Source organism: Porites lutea, chromosome 7 (genome assembly GCF_958299795.1).
Source record: "Porites lutea chromosome 7, jaPorLute2.1, whole genome shotgun sequence".
In the NCBI taxonomy this organism is placed as follows: domain Eukaryota; kingdom Metazoa; phylum Cnidaria; class Anthozoa; order Scleractinia; family Poritidae; genus Porites; species Porites lutea.
Genome location: NC_133207.1, coordinates 6968583 through 6978297, shown reverse-complemented (window position 1 = coordinate 6978297; position 9715 = coordinate 6968583).

Sequence of the window (9715 nt, the reverse complement as noted above, 5' to 3'; positions counted from 1 at the left end):
TTCTTGAGCTATGCATGTAAGTGGAAATTTTTCTTGGGCTTAGCAGACCAAGAGGAGTGCTCCAGGGATTCAAAATATATACCAAATTTGATCTCGGGTAATTTTGAATTTAACCTATACTAAGTTTAATTCTCAATTTCCTTTGTCCTCTAGCCCTATAGTAGACAAAGGAAATCAAAAATCAGCCTAGGTTGAAAATTTTTAACCTGAAAACAAATTTGACCTGATCTTGCTCAACCTTAGCCTGTTCCAGGCTCCGAGATAGTCCGGTCCGCTGAATTGAGATAGTGCAAACACGAAAATAAAACGGGAAGAAACTGGGGAGAGCAGGTGCCCGCCAACTTTTCGCATGCATGTTACTTTCATGTCTTCCCCTCTATCTGAGAGCGTGGAACAGGCTAGCTCAAACCCCACAGGTTTTGGGACAAAATGTACTTGCACCAATGACCATTAAGGTATGCAAATTAATAATTTTATCATAATTGAACAAAACAGGCACCATTTTCTCCACTCATCCCTCTTACAGGGGGGGGGGGGGGGGTTCTTCCTTACAACAGGCTAATGGGGATTTGCCGCTGGATGGGGTCGCATTTTTAAGACTGGAGTGACTAGAATGGGGTCGCACATTTTCGGATTTTTGGGGTAAGTAGGCAAGACTGTGCTCTAAGGAAAATTCAAGGGAGCCCACTGTTCTGAAACTGTCAAATCTAGGGTGCCCAGCATATGATTTGTATGAAAAATGAAAGATTTTCTAGTCGCCCGAGGGCAAAAGTTAGGCGCCAGGGGCCACCGGGCTCTGCTAGAGCACAGCCCTGAGTAGGGATTCAAAATGGGAAGATTCTCGGTTAAAAAGATCACAAAGTTGTTGTTATTAAGTTTAACAATAAGCTGGCATTGACCGCATTACATTCCGTTCTTGAAACCACAACTTAACACTAGTTACTCAATAGCACAAAATCACGCGTCTAGAACAAAGTCCACTGAAACATCAGTGTCATCAGTGCTACGGCATGTGCTTTTCTACTGGATTGTTATCGTCCATCGAAGATACTTTTTGGATGATCTTTTTAAAGATTGACAAGGTAGATACATTACTAGAAAGTGACTACATTGGGATTGTGAAAATTACATTTTCCAAAAAGTGACTAAGATGGGGTCTATCATTGGCCAAAAAATAGACTAAAATGGGGTAGGGGCTCTGAGAGCCAGCGGCACATATCCAGCAAAAATTAACCCAAACCCCCCCCCCCCCCCCCCCCCCCGATCCCTCTATGAGCATGTATACCTGAAACTGGCAGTGCGGAACCGTTAACTTGAAATTAAAGTTAAAATTTTGTTATAGTCACCGCCTGTTTTCATAAAATATTGCTCATATGACAAGCTCCGCAACCGTTTGCCCAAGTAACGAAAAGGCACACTTCTACTAAATATAATGTTCACTGACCCACAGCACTAGGATCAATCATCCTTCGCGCAAAAATCTTTATCAGCCAATGTCTTTCGCGTGCATAAGAACGACATCCCTTACCTCTCTCGGCGCCGTTGATAATTAACTCCACTGTCCATGCTGCCACTGATAGGGTCACTCTTGATAGTTACATCTTTTTAGGCGCATTTTGGCCGAGAGAAAGAGAAATGATCAGAAATCGACGAGCGAGAAACATCACCAACAACAAACAAGCGGAAGTACTTCCGGGATGCTTCTTGGAATCGTGGGTAAACTCGATTGGGTAATCGAGAATCCTTATCCACTGACCGAGAAGCCTGAAGGCTCTTTTTTAAAGATGTTGCAGTCTCAGGACTCTCCGCGTAGCCCAGCGGCAGTACCACAATACGAATCCTGCAGTGAAAATTACCTTGTTTGCATGAAGTAAATGTACACTTCTAAAATTTGTAGAGAGCCTCAATAAAAAGTTGCTCTGCAGTATCACGTTTATCACGAATTCAACACTGAAGTCACGAAAGACGTCAACCATGGTGTAAAAACACACGAATGAAGGTGTTCAGTCATGAGCTACTTCCTCGTACACTTCAGAAGAATAATACAACTCGCCCATTCTTGTAAAAATTCGTGGAGCCGAATTGTGCCGCTCTCACTTATACGCCATGACCCATTGTAACTCTTATTATTCATAATGTAAGTTTTTGTATTTTTAACATTAAAGTCAATAGTTCCTTAGAGTATTCTAGTCTAGTTTTAAACACGATTCCTAGGAAGACCGTGTAAAATGATACGATTTCGTGTATAAATAAAGATTGATGATGATGATGATGATGATGATGATGATGATGATGATGATGATGATGATGATCTATAGAGGACCCGTCAGGGAGAGGCGGGGGGGGGTGTGTCCCATGTCACTCGTTTGAATTTTAAAACGTCTCGTGTAGGTGTTTATACATGCTTCACGTCCCTGCCGGAAATTGAACGAAACTTCTTTGTCTTTGTCGGAATTTTAAAAAGAGGGGATAGCGATGGGTTGTAAAGAAACCATTACAGTTCTGCAATTTCTCAGTTAACATTTCGCGTATCGAACACATATACATCGCCGTTCACAATAATGTGACCCACGTTCAACATTTTAAGACTAACTGACCTGGTAAATCGTGAATGCACGGTTAACGGTGGTCTATTCTGTGAGCCGGTGAGTGGTTGGAAGGTCGGTGGTTAGGTTACCTGGTCCCTGGTCTCTCCACCGTCGTCACTACCGTGTTGCTTACATTAAACAAGAAACTTAAGTCTGGATCGCATTGTCTCTCTTCACCTAGCCTGAGTATCAGTCCTTCCTAAGGGGCTAGGGGAGAGGAAATTTTAGAGATTTTTCCCCAGAAACGCCTGATACTCAGGCTACTCTTCACCCAAGTGTATAGTGAGTACGACGATCATAATACTGGCCGAGGATTGAAGCCTTGCGATGTTCGAACATCCCGTTCATGGAGATGTAGCATAAAATTAAGCCACGTGACGGACAACCTCGTTCTCAGGTCTCCCAGGAATTGTGCGGGGTTGGGTGAATGGAATCACGGTAACGCGACGCACGCTCAGGATATGTCCACCGAAGCTCACTGACAAGAGACGTTCTCTGAAGCGCAAGGAAAATTGACTAAAATTACTTCTTCTTGGCATTCAGACTGGTAATAAATTAGCCAAACCACCATTCTTTGTCGCTTATTCTCGGCTTTGCCATCACTGTCGCAATTTCGCTGAGGGAGGTTGTCTCTTGTCGCCATTTCATTTTACGCTCTGTCGCTTGTCGGAATTTACCCTGGCAGGGCCTCTCTATATCAAATGACCCTCTTGGTGCTCCGTGGATTTCTAAATGTTACTAAATCTTCAGTGGTCTTTCCACAGTTATACGTCTTGTTACTTACGTTATTGCAAGTTCTAGTCAGATACGCCGACTGAGGTAAATTACTAAAGAGGTGAAAATGATACCGTAAAGGTCATCCTCTCGGTGCTCATAATTTCAGAATAAATAAGACACATAGTGAAGAAAGAAGCGTTTTTTAATTTCCTTTTAAGGCTGCCTACTTGTGTGTATTTTAAAGTTTAAAAGTTAACCATCTTAACAAAGTTACTGTCTGTTAACTGTTAAGGTGACTTAACACTTCTTCGAAAAGAAGTATGAACAATCAGACCGTCTTGTATCATAACGAGTTACAATTAATGTTACCACTACGGTAAAAACCAGCTAGTAAGCACCGGGTTTTTAAGAATCTGTTACGCTAAAATTTGCCAGTTCGGCCTCTTTTGTACAAGGACATGTTTAGCCTTACATTCGAAAGAGGTTCTTATTTTCTAAAAATTTTTGAAAAAAAATTTGTACTCTTGGACAAATAAGAGAAGGCATTACAAATGGTTTGCAGATTTTATATAAGGAATATTAAAAATGCTAAATAGCACTCTAAGCGACAATGTATTGTTTTTCTTCAGAAAATAGGAACCTGTTTAGGAACCAAAGCTTAAATTTGTGCTAATTACCATGCATTGACGTAAGAACATGTTTGGGCTACTCACTTGGGAAAATGCAGGTTCTTTCTCGCGGGGTTTTACTGTATCTAGTAATTTTTGCTTTCTTACTGTTCCTCCTCTTAATTGTAAAATGTTAAAATATACTCGTCTACACAAAGAAAAAAAAAGAAAAGGTAAAAAGTTAAGAGTAAATAAAAACGAAAGGATGCTAGGCAAGACAGACGATGTTTTAAGTCCTTTTTGTTGTTGTTATAATTAGGTTTTAAAAGGAACTAATAAATTGCCAAGAGTTCGAGGATTTGTGTTACAACAGCAAAAACAAAGCCATAGCGCAAACCGTTCGTTTTTTTTTTTGTTGTTTTGTTTTTTTTTTTTGTGGTTTCGCAAATCTAGATTAAAAAATTTTCAATAAAAGCAGCCTTTCTGTTAGATGCAATTCTTAACAGAATCGTGGTCGCTTGGCTAAGCGGATTTCTGTTAACAGGACTGATCTTGAGTCACCGTTATCGAATTTTACCTCCACCTTGAATTTCCCCCTGTCAGACACTATCTTTTTCACGGTACCGGTTCGATACCACTCTGGCCTGTTACGTTTGTGAACAGCTATGACAGGTGCGTTAACTGATATTTCCTGCTTCTCTGGGATCCTGTTTATTATAAGCACTGGAGCAGTACGGTTGTATGTTCGTTTCCAGTTATTGTTCAATTGCAAGATGAATTCAATGTGAGTGTTATTTATCCGTGATATGAAGGTCATATAGTAATTACTTGAGTTGTCTCTTTGTGACCAAAGTCCCCAAAACATTGAACCTAGCAGAATACAATCTAAAAAAAAAAACAGAAAAAAGTTAAAATTAAATAAATTAAATACCCTTAAAGAACAGAAAAGAAGAAACATGTTCGCTTAAATCGTACTTTTATACGAGTAAGAGCTTCTTAAACCCTACCTACTTAGCGTCAAATTACAAAAGCTTCAAAAAGGGGCGGCACAGGTGTTAACTTTCCCCAGCTGAGACACTGATGCTGATTATCTTTTTTGGCTTATTAGCTGGTAAATTACTGGACTGCCAAAGAAAAGCTCAAAAAGTAGTTATGGTCTTTATTCCAACAGTCTTCCTCTGAATTGTCTCTGTTCTATTTTTTTTCCTTTAATTTCTATAAGGGACACTGAGAGCAAACTTTCATTCCACTGCCACTCACTGATTTCTGTATGAAGAACATATCAATTTAGGCTATGGGGCTGTTCTTTAGAATAGTCTTCCCCTGGAGTTGTGACAAGCACAAAACCTTCAGAGTATTCGGACTGGCTGTATACTGCACTTGTGAAAAGCAGTTTATTTATTATTATTTATTAGTTTTAGAAAGTGTGTTCTCATATTTGTATAGGTATGTACAATTTTATTCCTTCTATCCTGTGAGTTTCGTACTATAATAGTTGTGATTATTTCTTTTCAAATCCAGTTTTTTTAGCTAAGGAGCTATAAGGCAACGAATTCTTTTATGGTAAACATATTGGGGTGATCTGTACCTATTCGAAAGATCCGGCGTTTGACATGTACGATTAGCTGGGAAAACAATTAGTCTAAATAGGGATTGTGACATAACAATGCCAATATCCCTAAAAACAATGGAAGTGTAGATTAAAGGGGACCAATGAAATAAGAGGTTTAGAACGGTGCAGGTCAACCGAACATATTCCATTTACTGTAATGGAGCCGTAATGTTATTACCAGCAGGGTGACATCCATATATTTCTGTTCTTAAGCAGATGGGTGACGTTGAAACATCAGGAATAATCTTCAACTCTTTCGTTACAAACGGCTTTTTGAGATGGTATATCACAACAGAGTTACCGTCCTTGTTCCCCTCTATGATCTGATAAAAGATAACATTGAAAAAATAAATAACAACATAAAAGGGAAAGTACTAGAAATTCAGAAGGAAAAAATCACGATGGATATGGAACTGGCTCAAATAGAATAAGACGGCACGAAGCGAATAACGTTACGCAAAAAAGTTCATTTGTATGTTCGCTGTTTTAAGCTCCGTTAAGCCCTGAACCGGCCATAACTGCCCGTGCTGATCTATGTCCCTTGTATTGCTTCCGACGTAATCTGTTTAACAGTCAAGGACAACTCTGACATCTAATTTGCGCAGGGATAGAGATCTTTCAAATCAAATGAGAATGAGCACGATTCAGTCAAACCGGCAGGCCGGAGAAAAACACAAAACGACATATACGTCAGTTTGAAACGGAAATTCCAATGAAAATCTTACTCCACTTCCCACTCGCACTTACTTCCTTTTAATCCTTCGATCCTAAAAGTCTTTCCACCGAAAAGAACCCTAGGGTACTTACCGTTTACCTGAGAAAACCGGACTGAAATTTTGGTTGGAAAATCCAATGATTCGTGCCGTTCCGTTTGGGAAGCTTCCGAAAATATGGGCTATGTTTTGAGGCGATCCAGTTTTTGTCTTCTTTTTAGTCTGTTCTGCAGATGCAGTCAGCGGATCACTCTCCCACCATGTTCAATTGCAAAGTTTTTTTTGCCGTTATCAGTGCACAAGATTTCCAAGATTTTTAAATAGTGAGCAACCCCTAGTTAATGCCTGGCAAAAGAAAAAATGCGGGACAAGAAGAACGAAGAGAGAAAGAGAGAGGAGAAAAAGCGAAAGGTAAAAGTTGTGGTTGCAACCAAAGTATTTCCTTCTGCGCATGCCCGAACCTTTTCTCTGAACTTTACGTCACGTTTAACTGGCAGGTTGATGCTGTACCGCGCGAGATTCCCATGTTAAATTGCAAAGGGTTGCTCCTCGGACAATTGGAAAAGAGACCAATTTTAAGGCGTGGCCAGGGAATTTTGACCTTTAAAGGCTGGTTTTCACTGGCGTCGTAGTCGGAGTCGGAGTCGTAATCAGAAGCGTAGGACTTAACGATCTAGTGAAAACAGCGTTCTGATCCCGCTTACGACTCCGTTGCTTACGATCTAGTGAAAACTAGATTGTCGGAGTCGCAAGCAGAAGCGGAAGAACTAAACCAATCACATAGCGTGGGAACAAGCTTTGTGACTGGTTTATCCTCCCGCTTCCGCTTCCGACTCCGACAATCTGGTTTTTACTTGGTCATAAGCAGAGTCTGAAGAAAATGAAAACGTTCTAATCCTTCCGACTCCGATTCCGTCGCGCTTATGACTCTGCTGGCGACTTCGATTTTTTGATTTTCACTTGGTCATAAAGCAGGGCCGATAAAGGTTGGGCGATGAAACGAGCACTCTGCTCTTCAAGTGATGTGTGATGCGGAGTAGGACTGGCACGAGAGTTCTTTCCGCGCTTCCGCTGAGCTAGAAGGCTGGCGAAATTTTCCTTTTTGCAAACCGGAAATCCTATTTTCTTTTTGTAATTTCAGCTTACAGTGTGAAATAGGTAAATTCGTTTCATAACAATATTGATAAACAGTTTCATATGTTTATGTTTGTATGCCTAAAAGTCAAACTTGTTAGTGGATGGTGGTATAATATCAAAATTTGAGTTCAATTTGAAAGTGTTTTAAAAATGCCTCCTCCTGCCGCTAAATATGACATAATCGTCTTTCGTCGTGTCGTTTGCAAAAGTTTAACACTACTCAACCGTAATTTTTACATATGTTAAAGGGGGGTAATTTTACATAACATAAAAAATTAACTGGATATAGTGGCGTTGTACTGCTTCAAACTTTGCCTCCAAGCTGGTGCAACGCGCTATGGCCATTCGCGCAATGCGTCGCAAATACGGCAACTGTAGTGTAAACAAAGTTACAAAACATTCAGTGCTACCTTGCTTCAGAACTTCAGTGCTTAAATAGATACTGTTTTAAAATAACTTAACCTACTAGAGTTTTTCCCTGTTTAAACACAAGATAAACAATCCAAATGAGGGCCACTCATTTTCTAAACTTTCCGAATACATTCATATAAACTCGATATACGAACAACTAAATACTATCCAAAAAACCGTAAAGTTTGACAAAAAAGTTTGAGTTGTGATTATCTGAAAAATTCTCTCAACGCGCGGTGCAGAAAAGCAAACGCTTTTATTGGTTGGTTACAAACACGCCACATTAGTCTAGTTTTGTTTGAGCCTTGGGTGTCTCGATGCGCCCGCGGTACTCCTCACCCGTGCCCCCAGCCGTCGGGTGGTGGGCCTAGGTTTCAGAGAGAAGTGACAGTATAATTTGTTTATTTATTCATTGACAATCAATGGGAACAAAGACCAAAGAGTGTCAAGCCCACATAATGGGTTAACTTACAGAAATGTTCGTAAGAAGTCCAGGAGGTTGGTTTGGATTTTAGTTACGATGTTCACGGGACAGACGGGAAGGATCGATAAATAACAAGACGGAATGGAACTCTATAACATTGCCGCAAGCGGCAATAGTGAAGTAATTGATGGATTGTAATTTTAAGCAGTTGCGCGCCTTCTTGCACGCGCTTGAGAGTGAGCGTACACGTTTGCTTGTTTGAATGTAACAACGTATTGTAACAGTTTTAGCCAAACTGAAGAGGTTTGAATAAACGAAACTTGTCTTAAGGCTAAAATAAAGACTAGTGCGTGAAAGACTATTCGTAAAACTCCGTACAATAGTTATGAGGATTATTTCCAAGTCTTTCGAGGTTTCAGCAAGAAAAGTTACCCAGAGAACTAAGAAGTGGGGAATCAGGAACTTAAAATACTATTGAAATGCGAGTTAGTAAAATATGTACACGGCCGCTGCCGTTTTACCACGCAAAATTGATAATACTGTAAATGATCTAATAGAAACCCACTCTCAACAAATAAACCCCGCTTTTGTAATAAACGCCCCCCTTATGCATTTGAGCGTGTATTAGACGCTCCTCTCCAATAAACGCCCCTTGTCTTATAGACACTCCCCATGATCATTACACCAAAATGCTAGGAATTAGCAAAAAGGAGAAAAACCATTCTATTTATTCAGATTATTTTCTGAATAGCAAGAGTTTGCGCATTGCATCTTCTTCAATGTCAATTCAAAATAACGATTCTGATATCGAACGTTGAGGTTTATAAAAACACATTGATCTAAACGGCGTAGTGAACTATGGTCCGGCTGCTATTTATATACTGTGGTGATATACTTTGTATTCGCGGAATCGGTTTGTGGAGTTTGTTATGGGAGTAAACGCCTCTCTCTTTTAAACGCCCCCGCTTTGGCTCCGAAAATTAGATAGACGCCCCGGGCGTCTAATAGATCATTTACTACCTAACTTTTTTGACTGAGTAGGAAATATCACTGTAGAAGGTTGCAACCAAACAAAAACGAATTGAATGAATAAAGAGCTGCGTGTGATAAAACCTCGAAATTCTCATTAACTAAGAACATTTCGTAACTTACCAACTTCGACCAAACTGAAGCAAATTTGCTCTGCCAAACAAAGAAGAGTTCACTTTTGTGAGATGCACGGACTGCTATTAAACACAATGAACGTCAGAGAAAATCTTAAACAGCAATATACTATTCGATCGCATGATCACTGACTTGATTAGACAGTGATCCCATCTCTGACAGTTTCCAATTTCCGGCTTGTAAAAGTGAGATTACTCAGATTCTTTTTCGAAAGAAGAGGTAAGTGAAACAGAGGTTGTAAAATAGTACTGTCTTGAATAAAATACGGTTCCTTTGGTGGATCATGATCCGAGAGATCTCGAATCACTGATCCTGACCTGAATCATCCCAAAGGAACGCCC